Genomic DNA, 15,412 nt, shown 5'->3' with positions numbered 1-15,412 from the left:
ACTCACAAATTATTATTTTTTCTTTTTTAAAAAATATTTTATTGATTTTTTACAGAGAGAAAAAGAGAGGGATAGAGAGTTAGAAACATCGATCAGCTGCCTCCTGCACACCCCTTACTTGGGATGTGCCTGCAACCAAGATACATGCCCTTGACCAGAATCGAACCTGGGACCCTTCAGTCCGCAGGCTGACGCTCTATCCACTGAGCCAAACTGGTTAGGGCACAAATTCATTTTATGAGGCCGGCAGTATCCAGATACCAAAACCAAAATAATATTCATATCATATTTTGTTCTGCTTTTAGTTCAAGGGTCCATGTTCTTCTCTAATCCTATCTCCTAAATGGTCATCTTCCCCCAAACAGTGGTATACCAAAAAATAAAACAATACTGAAATTAAATTTAAAAAAGAACACTTTAGTTTACTAGTACAGTTAACTTAGTTACATGCATTAAGTAGAGAGTTTACTTTGTAAGTTTAGTTTCTAGTTGTAGTTTCTATGGAAGAGGGTGTGTGTGTGTGTGTGTGTGTGTGTGTGTGTTTTCCCTGGTATGGCAATTATAGATGTTTCCCTGTGACATATTTAAGAAGTTAGTTGTCAGGAATGTAGACTTTGAACTCAGATAGCCTAGATTCACATTTTGGCTCAGCAACTTGCTGAATGACCTTGGGCAAATCAAGTTCTCTAAGCTTCTGCTTATTCACCTGTAAAATGACAATTAAATTGGAACATACCTTATAGAATTGCTGTGTGGTTTAAATTTTAAAAATTCATGCACATACTAAGCTTTCAACAAATGTTAGCTATTATTATCACTAATATTAATGAAGTCAAGGCAATGTTTTATCTTATTAATTTATGAAGAATTTACAGCTCCTAGGGATCCTACATGCCTGCCTCTGTTTCAATACAGTGACCATCTTCCTCTGCCCAGACTTTCCCCTTAGGTCCCGTGCCACCTGACTCTTGTTTATAAGTGACCCTAGTCCAGCCTTATGCTGCTTCCAGCATAGCCTTGCATTCCTGTATTAATTCTTGGATTTTGCCTCGTTCCTATAACCCAGGTTCTCAGAAATTGTCCTTTAATAGGAGAGAGGGGCATGGCATTTGAACACTTATGGATTCTGACCGTGACACCTGCCTGAAATCCTCTCCTCAATGGCAAAGTAGAAATTCTTGCCTACTTCTCTGTCAACAAAACAAACAGGCAGCCAATCAGATGGGAGGTGATACAGTGGGGCCTTGACTTAAGAGTGTCCCGACTAACGAGTTTTTTGAGATACCAGCTGTCTCTCGGCAGATTTTTTGCATTGAGTTGATAGAGTAATTTGAGTTAACCAGCTCCTTATGAGCTCCTTAACGAGCTCGGTCTTGGAACGAATTAAACTCGTAAGTCAAGGCCCCACTGTATTTGCAAACAGTAGCTCTGACAAAGGATTAATTTCCAAATTATATAAAGAACTCATAAAACTCAACACCAAACAAATAAACAATCCAATCAAAAAGTGGGCAGAGGACCTGAAAATATACCTCTCCCAAGAAGACAGCCAATAGATATATGAAAAGACGTTCAACCTCACTGGCAATCAGGGAAATGAAAATTAAAACAACAATGAGATACCACCTTACACCAGTTAGAGTGGCCATTATCAAAAAGATAACCAACAAGTGTTGGAGAGGTTGTTGGGAAAAAGGAACCCTCATTCACTGCTGGTGGGAATGTAGACTGGTACAACCATTATGGAAAGCAGTCTGGTGATTCCTCAAAAAATTAAAAACAGAGCTACCATACAACCCAACAATCCCACTCCTGGGTATATACCCAAAAAACTCGAAATCACTTATACGCAAAGAGATATGCACCCCTATGTTAACTGCAGCATTATTCACAGTGGCTAAGAGTTGGAAACAGCCAAAGTGACCAATGATAGAGGACTGGATGAAGAAGATGTGGTATATATACACAAAGGAGTACTACACGGCCATAAGAAGGGATGGCATAGAGTCATTTACAACAACATGGATGGACCTTGAGATCATTATGCGAAGTAAAATAAGTCAAACAGAAAAAGGTAAGAACTGTATGATTTCACTCATAAGTGGAAAATAAAAATGAAACTTATGAACACAAACAGCAGTGTGGCGGTTGCCAGAGAGAGGGGGATGGGGAAGAAAGAGGTCCTAATATGAGGTGACAGGAGAAGATTTGATTTTGGGTGGTGGGCACATGGTCTTACATACAGATTTTGTAAAGTAATAATCCACACATGAAATCTATATGTTCATGTTGACTAATGTCACCCCAACAAAATTTTTTAAAAATTGGGTATGTGCTAACATTTGAATAGAGATACCCAATCTGTGATATGTTTGTTATTCATAGTTCCTATATCTTTAATGATTTTTGTTTGTCTTTCTACTATTTATTGAAAAAAGTATTTAAAAAGCTCCCATTTTGATTAATGAATTCTGTTTTTCCTTGTATTTCTGTCATGTTTTACTTCACCTATTTTCACAATAAATATTTATTCATAAAAAAAGAATATATCTCAGCCTTGTTTTTTTCTATTCTCAATACTAAGTAACTCAGGCCCCAGGTCTCAGGAGGAGGACATGTAAGCAATGTAACCACAAGCTGTCATTGGTGGTTAGGGACATTCCACAGGGGATATGCTGTACACTTTCAGGATTGTGTCAAGTTTGCCTTTCTATCTGGTAGCAGGTGGAGTTTCAGGTTTCTCATCACTGTAATTCCCACATCAAATTGGAAAAAGGCTCCTAGGAATAAAACTTGAATATGCTGTGGGTATTTCAGGAAGAGAGAAGCAGGTCTCACTGTGAGAATGGAACTACTGACCTCTGGGGTTCTCCTTAAAAGTGAATGACAGAATTGCCCCTATAATCTAGGGCCAATCCTCAGATCTCTGCTTTGGTCCCATGAATGCTAGCCTGCTCAGAGTCTGTGCCCTGGTGCTTAATCCTCTCCCTTTCTCTTGTATATGCAACCACTTCCTATCAGCTGAATTGTTATTTTTAAGCATAAGTAATTCTCGCCAACATAATATAAAAACAAAACACACAAATAAAACCAAACTTTTCATCTTTCTCCCCTACTCCATATTTTTTTTATTTTTCCTGTCTATATTATGTCTTCATTTTATGCTCCTTACCCTTCTAATCTGGTTTCTATCTTCATCTTTCCACTAAATCAAGTCTTGTTAAAGTCACCAGTGACATACAGGTTGTTGAATTCAATGAGCACTTTTCTATCCTTAGTTCATTTAATTCTGAACAACATTTTATATAGTTGACCTCTCCCTCTTTCTGAAAATACTCTACTTCCCGAGTTTCCATGACAAACTTCTCCCTGCATTTCCTCTTCTCTGGCCACTCACACTGCCCTGTTGAGTGCTATATTCTCTTATCTTTACCACATGAGTGTCATGAGGATTTTACTTCATGCTAAACACCAGGCAAATATTAGGCTAGAATCAGGTATGAAAGATAGTCTATAATTTTAATGTGTAGTAGTTCCTAAACCCTTATTCCTTCCCGTATTGCAATTCTTAGATACAGTAGCATCTTGTTTTAAAATTCTGAGTCTGTGGCCTTCTTCAACAGCAGCAAATACTAATATCAGAGGAGGCCAATAGGAATTTTACATTCACTTAATCTTTAATTGACTCCTCACCTAAAGCTCAAATCTCACTCAGCTTACCCGTCTCTCTGATCTATGAAGGAGACCATTTGTTGATCATATTTGTTGGGACCAATTTCAAAGTATCTTGATTTTATAACACTTATCTGGCAGTTGAAGATTCATTTTAAGTCAAAAGAATTTCATGATAGCAAATCATGCTAATGGCTCTACTGAAATCAAGTGCTCAGAAAACAAGTTTCATGAGAGAACAGGATTCATTAACATGCTAACATTGAAGGAAAAGGGGTCCAAGGCCCCAGAATATGACCTGTGTGAAGGTGGGTGTGTGGATGGTGGTGGGGCAAGTTAAGATAGCTTAACCCAAAGAAACCTAGAAACAAGGTATGGAATGATGCCTAAATTAATTGAAGTAAGTTCCAAAGAGAGGGGTAGAGTTAAGCTACCAAGTATTTTTACTCCATTTTTTCCTACGACTTCCCTTAGATCATTCTCTGGGAGCCATTACTTCAATCTTAAATCTAGAGTATATTCACAATTTTTCTCCAGGGACACATTTTGGTCTTCATTTGAGGATAATTGAATGTTGGATAATTTTATATCTTTGGGTCTCTGCTGTATTTTCTGGAAATTATCCCATGGATTTAGGGTCATGAAATAACAAGGCAAACATCTAGAAAGCTTCAATGGGACCCATAACAATGCTCCAACAGAAGGGTGGCATTTAAGGTAAATGGCAAATGCCAAATTCGAGTCACGTCTGTAAAAACTTTGCATTTCCCATTAGAGAAATAATGCAGCCTCCATTTAATTTGCAAGTTTAAAATTGCAAATCCAACTCGTGGGAGAAAATTGGGCGAATCACAAGTGAGTATTGCTTAAGTTTCACATGAGTAAATACATTGGCCACGTTGCTCTTATTCAACACTCAAAACCAGAAAATACATTTTTGTATGATTTTGCTTGTAGAAGAATGACACAATTATTTTCAGAATAATTAACTCCTCAGTTTAGTGACAATTATGTTCCATTATAATAATTAAAAGCACACCCTGCTATTTGAATGAACTCAACGGAATGATTTCTTAGGGGAAGATTTAATCAGATCATTATGTTTCTTTCCTCCAGCATTAAAAATACCTGTAAATTATTTAAATTCATTGTACCACTGCTTAATTTTGAAAATTTCTGCTGTCCTTTGGAAAGAAATACTAAAACAAGATGGCAATATCAACACACCCTTGAACCATCTGCACATCATAATTTTTTTTGGAGGCATATAAGATCTTGGCAAAATTCAGAGCACATGTCTGGGCATAGTGGTAGGGCTACAGATCATGGGATTACCGGGACTCAGGTGGGTGGAAGCCAGTGATGGGCTGCAGAGTGGTGTTTCAGGGGATAGATTCACTGAAAGGAGAACTCTAGTAAGCAGGTGAGAGAATGCGAGGAAGGGTCAATAGCTCTCCTGGGGATAAAGTTGGCAAGAGTTTGGAAGACTATTAGGGCCCTATGCAAATTAACTGAAGTTCAGGAAAGCACCCTCCGGCTTTAATTTATTTACTTATTTTTAAAATATGTTTTCATTGATTTTAGAGAGAGGAAGGGAGAGGGGGAGAGAGGAAGAGAAACATCAACGCCAGAGAGAAACATTGATTCGCTGCCTCCAGCATATACCCCGACTGGGGACCAAACCCCCAACCTGGACATACCTTTAGGTGCATGGGATCAAGCCAAACCAACCAAGTCACGGTATTTACTGCTTTTACAGTGAACTAAAGTGCAAAGCACACAAAGCAAAAACCCAAGGAAAAATGTGTTAGAACAATAAGGCAAGGGTTAAGGCAGAGCTAAGGACTTTTGGACATTGTGATATTCTAATTCATTCTGAAGTATATCAGATCCTGGAATTATAGCAGTGAGATTATAAACTCTACTTAGGCAGATAGCATATTGGTAAGTACTGCTAGTGCTACATGCTTTATTTCAGCTTGAATTATCTTATGTATGGGATGCAGAAGAGAATGACCAAATTAACTGATGAAGGTGTTGAAAATCTTAACAGGAAAAGCCTAAACTGTGAGCATCAAGGCAAAAGAGTGAGAAGCAATAAACCTAGAAGTGTGCTCATCCCCTAGATAATGGTAGGTTGCTCTGTGGCCCCTGAATGTAAATGACTTAGAAATAAGAGGTAGTTTATAGTTGGGTGGTCAGAGCCCACTAGGCTAATAGGTCCACAGAGGCAGGAATCAAGAACCTAACAATGTCTGCCACATAGTTATACATATTTGTTGAATGAAGATTGATTAATAAAATGACTTCAAATTAATTCTGTCACTTCCAGAGTCTCAGTCTCTCTAAACATGAAAATGGGGTCATAATTCTTTGGCTGCTTATTATTTCCTAATTATTTTTCTTATCACTTTTGTTGTGTTATAACAAATGCATATATCATGAGGCTCAAATATTGTAGCTCAAACAGAGCAGCAAGGAAAAAATTCTGGGAAAGAATAGCTTCTTCAAAAAGAATAAAACAAGAAAAGAATGAGAGCAATCTTCTAAGGAAGACTAGAATCTATCTGGAAGCTGGGGTGAGACAGAAATTACTATAAGGATTCCTAATTACATTAAAGCAGAAGAGGACCCAAGAAGACGGATGTATACCTATCTTGAGGATACCAGGTAGCTTGAACCCAACCCCTTCACTCTATCTTTGTGATTCACCTGATCTTGCTCCTCACAAAGGGATTTGAAAGAATCTAAGAAAGAAGAGGTTCTTGATATTCTTATTCTACAGAAGAAGCTATAGAACTTGCTGATGGTCCAAAACTGGAAGGAGATACCCAAAGGTTTTGCTTGGTTTTTTTTTTGATATTAACAATGTAGTCAGGATTGATAGTGTCTATAGACTCATCTGGTTGTTGGGAGAAAGGCGCACCCCATAAGAAAGATACTGTAAACAACAGAGACCAAAATCTCCCATACTCAGTGAGTCCAAGTCTTACTGAAATAGGGGGCAGATAAGATTGTCTAAGGATACAGTGTGGCAAGTCATCTGCTGTGTCTTCAGAATTAGCACCACCTACATTCCACATTTTATTCCATTTATCAAGTCATGCATGTCAGCATTTTTTTTTTTAGTCATTCACCCTGTATTCTTTTGCCTAAACTCAACTCTTAATTCCTCCCACCACACTAGTCCCAGATACGCATTTCTGCACCTGATATTGCATCTGCATTAGGATCCTTATCTGGGTGGGTCTGACCCTTGGCTAACTGTGACTTTTGGGTCTTTGGCTTTCAGTAGTATCACCAGTAGTGTCTTCCCCAATCATTGTACTGATCTGTGAAGTTTATTCTAGAATTCTATCTTTTCATTGTATATCTTGCAGAGTGAAATTATGCTTAATTATAAGCTTCTTGAGAACATAAAGCATGATTTCTCATCATTGAATTCCTAGCCCCAACACAGTGGTTGGTGGTCAGAAGATTTTGGTTAAACCAGCGGTTCTCAACCTGTGGGTCACGACTCCTTTGGCTGTCGAACGACCCTTTCACAGGGGTCGCCTAAGACCATCCTGCATATCAGATATTTACATTACGATTCATAACAATAGCAACATTACAGTTATGAAGTAGCAACGAAAATAATTTTATGGTTGGGTCACAACATGAGAAACTGTATTTAAAGGGCCAGAAGGTTGAGAACTACTGAGTTAAACAAATGAATGCTTGAGTTAATGAATGACAAGTTCACATCTTCCTCATATTTTGAACTCTGAAAGTTTATAAGAGATTGCCTTTGTAAAATAAAAGCTGAGATAGTTTTTCAAAGTTCTACATCCACTTCACATCGTTACCCTGGAGTTGTGGACATATTTCCTGCCCTTGATTATCTCCCAGTCTAATGGAGAAACCTGATACATAACTGGTATCTATAGAAAGGCCATAATAAAGACATATACAGAGTGCTGAAGGGAACAACTATGCAATTGTTTAAGGTCAATAAAAGGAAATGACACTTAATGTGACCTTTAAATATTGAACTGTAAGTAAAGAGATAGAGAGGAGAAGGGAGTGGTTTCTGTGGGAAAGTTGGGTATGAAAATATATAGAATCTTGCTAGCAGAGGGTCATTCCAACAAAAGGCATGAAGTATGATATAGGACAATTATCTGCAATTTAAATATTACTGGACCATAAAGTTCCAGGCAGAGAAAGACCTGAATTGAGACTGGAGAAGTAGAAGTGACCATATGGTAGAGGGCTATCTATACATTTTGACAAGGATCTTAAACGTTCTGTGAGAGTGACTTAGAAAGTTTGAAATTTAGAAAACTCTAGAAGATGTGCTAAGGATTAATTTGAAGTGGGAAAATCTGAAGGCATGGAAACAAGATAGGAGAATATAGCAGTAGTCTGTAGGAGAGAAATATGAGAACCTGAACAAGGCAAAAATAGATGTGAAAATGAAGTGTCTAAACTTGGTGCTTGAATAGCAAGGGGTCTGAAAGTTTTCCTGGAGTCAAGAATAATTCCCAGGTTACTAATTAGGCTGAACTGTTGGATGGTGGTGACACAAATTGGAAAAAAAAAAGAGTAAAAGTGAGAACTGTAAGGTGTCTGCAGAACATCCATGAGTATATCTCGGAAGCCACAGATTGCATGAACTTGGAGTTTGAGGAGAAAGGGCTGACAATGTCAATTTGGAAGTTATTAATATATAGGCAGTTAAAACCATGAAAATGTGAGCTTCTCAGGGAAACTGTCTGGAGAACATAGAACTGAGCACTGAGTCAGGATGAATAACTACATCTAAGTAGTGTAAAAAGAAGAAAAGCCTATAAATTTAACCAATAAGTACCATACTTGCTTTAGGTGACAACATAATATTTCCCAATATTCAATTTCCTACACCCTCTTAACTTTACAACCCACTGCAATCTGGCTTCTCCCTTTCAATACACTTTTAAAAATATATATATTTTATTGATTTTTTACAGAGTGGAAGGGAGAAGGATAGAGAGTTAGAAATATCTATGAGAGAGAGACATTGATCAGCTGCATCCTGCACACCTCCTACTGGGGATGTGCCCGCAACCAAGGTACATGCCCTTGACCGGAATCGAACCTGGGACCTTTCAGTCCGCAGGCCAACACTCTATCCACTGAGCCAAACTGGTTAGGGCTCAATACACTTTTTTTTTCTTAATTTGGAGATAATTATAGGTTCACATGAGATTAAATGAAATAATAAAAACGTATCATGTGCTCTTTTCCATGTTTCTCTTAATGGTAAACCCTGCAAACTATATCACAATGAGGATATTGACATTAATATAGTCAAAATACAGAAGGTTTCCTTTACTATAAGAATTGCTCAGGTTGTCATTTTGTAGCCAAATCCTCTTCCCTCCAGCTCCCAACCCCTCCGTAACCAAAATGGTCTTTTTATGATTTTGTCATTTGAAGAATGTCATGTAAATAGGATCATACAATATGTAATCTTCGGGGATTGCCTTGTTTCACACAGCATCCTTCAGGCCACTGTGGGTATGGTAAATGGAAATTGCCACAACAGAATTTATGTCAAGGGAACTAACATGGAGCCAGAAGTTCAGAAAAGGTTTGACGTCCTACCTATGAGCTATCAAACCAGCTGTGAGACAACCTACACATTTCCTCATCATGGCAACCAAACCATCTGTACTTTTCATCTTGAAAGGAGCCAATCTGGTTCACCAGCCAGTATCTTACATTTGCATACATAGGACCCAACTAAGATTGGGCCTCTTGAACTTTTGTGCTTACTATAGAGGCATATCTTGAACTTTGTTCTACCCGGACACAGTTTGAGTGGTTACCTCAATCTGTATCTCTTGGATTGCAATCCTTTGTTCAAATAAATGTTTTTTATTCCTTACTAGAGGCCCAGTGCATGAATTTGTGCAAAGATGGGGTCCGGCTGGCCCAGCCCCAATTAGCAGATCGGGGCCAGGCCTGTTGGGAGGAGCTGTGGGAGGTTGGCTGGCTGGCCCTGCCCCAGATTGGAGTAGGAGAGCTGATCTGGGGTGGAGCTGGCTAGAGGGAGGGGCTGGAATTTGGCCAACCAGCCCCGCCCCCTATTGGCGTAGGGGGAGGGATCAGGGGTGGGGCTGGTGGGCGTCATAGCTGCTGGTGGTTATGGCTTTCCGGTTTCTGGTTTTTTATATATACTAGTATAGATTATAGCCTAAACCTTCTTTATTTTCCCTTGAATTTATTGGAGTGACATTGGTTAATAAAATTATATAGGTTTCAGGTGTAAAATTCTATAATACATCATCTGTACATTGCATTGTGTATTCACCATCCAAAGTCAAGTTTCTTTCCATCATCATTTCTCCCTCCTTTACCTTCTGCTTCCCTCCACTCCTCTCCCCCCCCCCCCCACGTAAGCACAATATGGTTGTTTGTGGAGTTGTCTTGATTAACATGTGGTGATCAGGAATGGAATCCAGAGTGACTGTCCTCCAATCCCATGTCACCAAGAATTCATGCAAGGTATGTGGAAGAGACCCTTGTTCTCACCGTCTTCTCTGGCATTTGGTGGTAAGTCCTCCTGAATCTGAACCTACTTCTTGGTTGAGGTTCTGGCCTTTGAGTCTTCTTTTTCTTTCTGCTGGCTTTCATCTTCAGTTCTCTGGTGGGACATTTGAGTCCAAGGATTTGTATCTCTTATTTTTAAGTTTGATATTAAAGGTTCAATTTTTCCATTTCCATTTGTCTAAATGGAGATGTGTGTGTGTGTGTGTGTGTGTGTGTGTGTGTGTGTGTGTGTGTGTGTGTGTGTGTGTGTGTGTTTTGTGGGGGGGCAGGGGGAAATCACCTCAAGGAGAAGACCCTTCACTCAGTCTATGAACTTGGTTCATATAGTTCTTTGGACTCATCCATAAAATGTGCCCCTTTAAAATCAGGCCTGCTGAAGCTGCTTTGTGTTCTGAGCACTCCAACTTTATTATGCATATAAGTCCACCCTACTTTTAAACCTTGTGGTACATGTAAAATTTATCTTCCAGTCTTCCCAGAGAAACCCAAAGTATTTGAAGAGAGTTACAATGTATTTTCTGATTGGACGTTCATGATTAAGTCGCACTTAAAGGGGATGCCTTCATCAGGTGAGTGCAATGGGTAACTCATATTCTAAGCTTTCTTCTACTGCAGTGATGGTGAACCTTTTGAGCTTGGCGTGTCAGCATTTTGAAAAACCCTAACTTAACTCTGGTGCTGTGTCACATATAGAAATGTTTTGATATTTGCAACCATAGTAAAACAAAGACTTATATTTTTGATATTTATTTTATATATTTAAATGCCATTTAACAAAGAAAAATCAACCAAAAAAAAAAATGAGTTCGTGCATCAGCTCTGACACGCGTGTCATAGGTTCGCCATCACTGTTCTACTGCTTGCCACCCTTTTTGATAACCTGGGATGATTTTCAGCTAAATTGGCCACTACGGGGAAATTTTGGTCTTCCCAAATTTGCTTTCTTCAAAACTATATATTTTTTAAAAAATCACAGCTCTATAATAAAACAATCTGAATGGTGTACTTAAGTAGCACTTTAAGATTTCAAAATGTATGTTGGTTTCTAAATTATAAAGTAAACAAATAACTGAAAAAAGTAAAAATAGCTTCTGAGACCTCTTCTTCCCATCGTCCATCTTCTTCCATCTCCAGATGTGCGACAGCTGTCTCGCACCCAGCCTCCACCTCTGACACCATCTTCCTTTCTCTCTTTAAGAAATGTGCCCCTTTAAAATCAGGCCTGCTGAAGCTGCTTTGTGTTCTGAGCACTCCAACTTATTATGCATATAAGTCCATCCTACTTTTAAACCTTGTGATACGTGTAAAATTTATCTTCCAGTCTTCCCAGAGAAACTCAAAGTATTTGAAGAGTTACAATGTATTTTCTGATTGGTAAAATAAGTTATTTTAAACTAAAAGCTTCTGCCGAAACCGGTTTGGCTCAGTGGATAGAGCATCGGCCTGCGGACTGAAGGGTCCCGGGTTCGATTCCGGTCAAGGGCATGTACCTGGGTTACGGGCACATCCCCAGTGGGAGATGTGCAGGAGGCGGCTGATCGATTTTTCTCTCCCATCGATGTTTCTAACTATCTATCTCTCTCCCTTCCTCTCTGTAAAAAATCAATAAAATATATTTAAAAAAAAAATAAATAAACTAAAAGCTTCTAATTTTCCCAATTATTCCTTATAAGGAGTACCCACCTGAGTAAAAGAATAGATACCAAATCAGGGCCCTAATCGATAAAGGTCCCTGAAAAGACACCAAATGTATAATAAGATAAGATAGGGATGCTTTTATTTGCCAGACTCTGTCAAATACTCTATGAAGAATACTCTATCTAGTAGGATGAAATGCTTTGATAAGCTGCTACTCTATCCTAAGCAGCTTATCAAAGCAGTAAATGACACTCTCTCAAGTGGAAATCTTGAGAAAAAAATTAATTATTGATATATAATCTTCTTCTGCAAATATTAAGCAAATATTAAGCAAATATTTCATTAAAATTCCCTTCAGAGGCCAGAAAACTATTACTCAGTTTTTTTTAATTCTCATAAGTCAGTCTAGATCTGATTACAAAACATAATTTTTAGATTATTCAACCTCCTTATCTCTCTCAACAGGAAAAAAAATCATAGTCATAAAAATAGAATTATCTACATATGGTTTTGACAAGAAAAGAAAAGAATAGGAATATTGTTTACTGTAGTGTAACTATTTTATTTACATAGATTCAGTCACAGTTTTTATTGTTTTTTTATGATGATCATATTCATAACTTATCTAGTTTGCTATAAAATCTATTCTTAAACAGCACTTACATAGTTGTCTGAATTAAGCCTATTTTCCCCCCATTCACACTTAGGCAGTTAGTTTTGAAATTCCAGGATGTGATTTTATATATATATATATAAATTTTATATATATATAAAATATATATATATATTTAATCTTCACCTGAGGAGAATATCTTCTCCATTGATTTTGGAGAGGGTGGGAGGGATGAGAGAGAGAGAGAGGAGAGAAGGGAGAGAGGGGGGAGAGGGGGAGAGAGGGGGGAGAGGGGGGAGAGGGTGAGAGAGGGGGGAGAAGGGGGAGAGAGAGAGAGATACACTGATGTGAGAGCAACACACTGATTGGCTGTCTCCCACTCCTGTTCCTACCAAGCCAGGGATTGAACTGGGAATTGAACCCATGACCCTTCAGTCTGTAGGCCAACACTCTTAACACTGAGCTGAACCAGACAAGGCCAGGATGTGATATTTTGAATTTAAATGTAACATAAAGACCTGTTTGAATTCATACAACACAGTTAAACTTTATACAGGGGTACCCTACCTCTGTATATACTAGAGCAAGAAGATATAAAATTCTTGACACAGTAGATTTCTCTTTTAGTATGCCTACTTTGTCACCCGTTCTGCATCTGGGGGTTGCTGCATAAATAGATGACACAATGATATATTGTTTTCTTGGCTGTTGTATTTGTTATGCCCCTTGTGTAAATACTGGTCAAGCAAATCAATAAGCACAGAATACATTAACTACTGTATAAGGACTATTAATCTTGTAGCTATATGTATAAAATCACTGATGCCTCTGAATGTGCCTACTCCTCTCTCTCCATTAAACACTTAATCCCATTTTATCTGCCTAAGACTATACAGACACTTTAACTCAAAAATAAACTGCAGTTAAAAAAACCCTCACTGAGTTTTCAGAAATACTTATTCACAATGCAGTTTTACAGATACTAGTAAAATTCAAAAATAGTTCTCTCATAAATAAAATTAAACCTTAATATTAAAAAAAAACAGAGAGAAGGTGATTTTTGAAAATACATTTTGAAAGTGATCTATAGAAATTTCTATTTCTGACTATGGTTGCGTTACTAGTAGAGAACTTGCCCACCTATTGAAAGTAAATAGAAAACTGGACAAATGAATGAAACAAATGAAGCAGACATTGGACAACAGGAAGCTCAGTATCATGAACCCCGAGAGAAGGAAACATGAGGGTCAGCCCTGGCTTTATGTCTGAAGGTGCTTACTCTATTTTGGTGTAGAGAGGGGAGGCCTAATCAGAGCATAGTAATACTATTAAAATGAGGATCAAAGGTCCAACTTCTGGTAGAATGACAGCTATCCAAGGCACAGTATTAGGGAAGATATGACTGCACGGAGAAAGTCTTAGAATTATACATAAAGTTCCCATTGAATCTTTGCTGAGTAACATACAAGTATAGGAGAATCTGTCACCATAATTCTGGATTAGGAATATGTCAAATAATTCTTTTTTTCATTTTGAATAAAACGTGAGCCAATGGAAACTCAGATCCCTGTAAAAGAAGAAAGGATGCTAGAAATGGTATGTGTGGATATTATAAAAAAAATTTCCATCATTAATGAAATAGTAAAATATAACTGACTAAAGCAAAATAATAATGCATTGAGGTGTTTATAATATAGAAAAGTAATATGTGACAAAAATAGGACTAACTAGGGGAAAAATTGAAATATACTTACTATGTTTCTTATACTACTTGAAAAGTAGAATAGTCAAAGTAGACAGATAAGTTAAAAGCTTATTTTATAAACTTAGAGCAACCCCTAAAAGTTTTTTAGAGAGGAGACAAAATGAAATATAAAAATGCTCAATTAATCAAAAAAGGCAAAAGGGGATATAAAACAAAAAAAGATGAGACAAGTAGAATGCAAATATAAAAATGAGAGGCCTAGACAAAAGCATATCAATGATGACATTAAATATAGCCTACATATTGTTAAGTGAATGGTCAAAACTGTTAGATGGGAGAAAAAAAGCAAGACAACTAAGTCCACTTTTTTAAAAAATATTTTTTTATTGACTTTTTATAGAGAGGAAGGGAGAGGGATAGAGAGTCAGAAACATCAATCAGCTGCCTCCTGCGCACACCCCACTGGGGATGTGCCCACAACCAAGGCACATGCCCTTGACCGGAATTGAACCTGGGACCCCTCAGTCCACAAGCCGATGCTCTATCCACTGAGCCAAACTGGCCAGAGCCTAAATCCACTTTTTAAAAAAAATATATGATGTATATATGTGAGAAGTAAAAGGATTATATATGCTAACATTAATTTTTAAGAAGCTAAACGGGCTATATTAATATCAGAAAAAGAACATTTTAGAATAAAAAGTTACCAGGGAGTAAAAAAAGAACACTTAGTAATAACAAAATAAATTCAGCAAGAAAATAAAAAAAACTAAATATATATGATATTAATTACAGACCTTCAAAATACATGAAACAAAACACTGATAAAACTAAGAGAAGAAATGGAAAAATAATTGTTAGATATTTTAAAACTTAATGGGACAATGTAGATGGCAAAATCAGTAAGGATAGGGTTTAACGATACTACCAGTAAACTTGACCTAATTGACTTTTAAAGAACATTCCACCAAACTGCAGATTATTCATTTTTTTCAAGTGCACATGGAATGTATTCACCAAATTAGACTATATTCTGGGTTATTAAAAAAAGATCATAAAATTAAGAGAAATCATACAAAGTTTTCTTCTTATCACATGCAAACTATACTAAATAAATGAATAATAAAAAGATACCTTGGAAATTACCAAATATTTAGCACTTAATACACTTCCAAATTACTTATGGGCTAAAGAAAATAAAATAGTTA

The 15,412-nt window shown here is 37.4% G+C and overlaps 1 pseudogene; it reads right to left on the bottom strand.

Annotated features, from left to right (window-relative positions):
* Window positions 1-592: 592 nt before the first annotated feature.
* Window positions 593-15,412, bottom strand: part of LOC102440835 — a 170,331-nt pseudogene continuing 155,511 nt past the window's right edge.

Source organism: Myotis lucifugus, unplaced genomic scaffold (assembly GCF_000147115.1).
Source record: "Myotis lucifugus unplaced genomic scaffold, Myoluc2.0 scaffold_237, whole genome shotgun sequence".
NCBI lineage: Eukaryota > Metazoa > Chordata > Mammalia > Chiroptera > Vespertilionidae > Myotis > Myotis lucifugus.
This window is presented reverse-complemented; position numbering and strand designations above follow the sequence as displayed.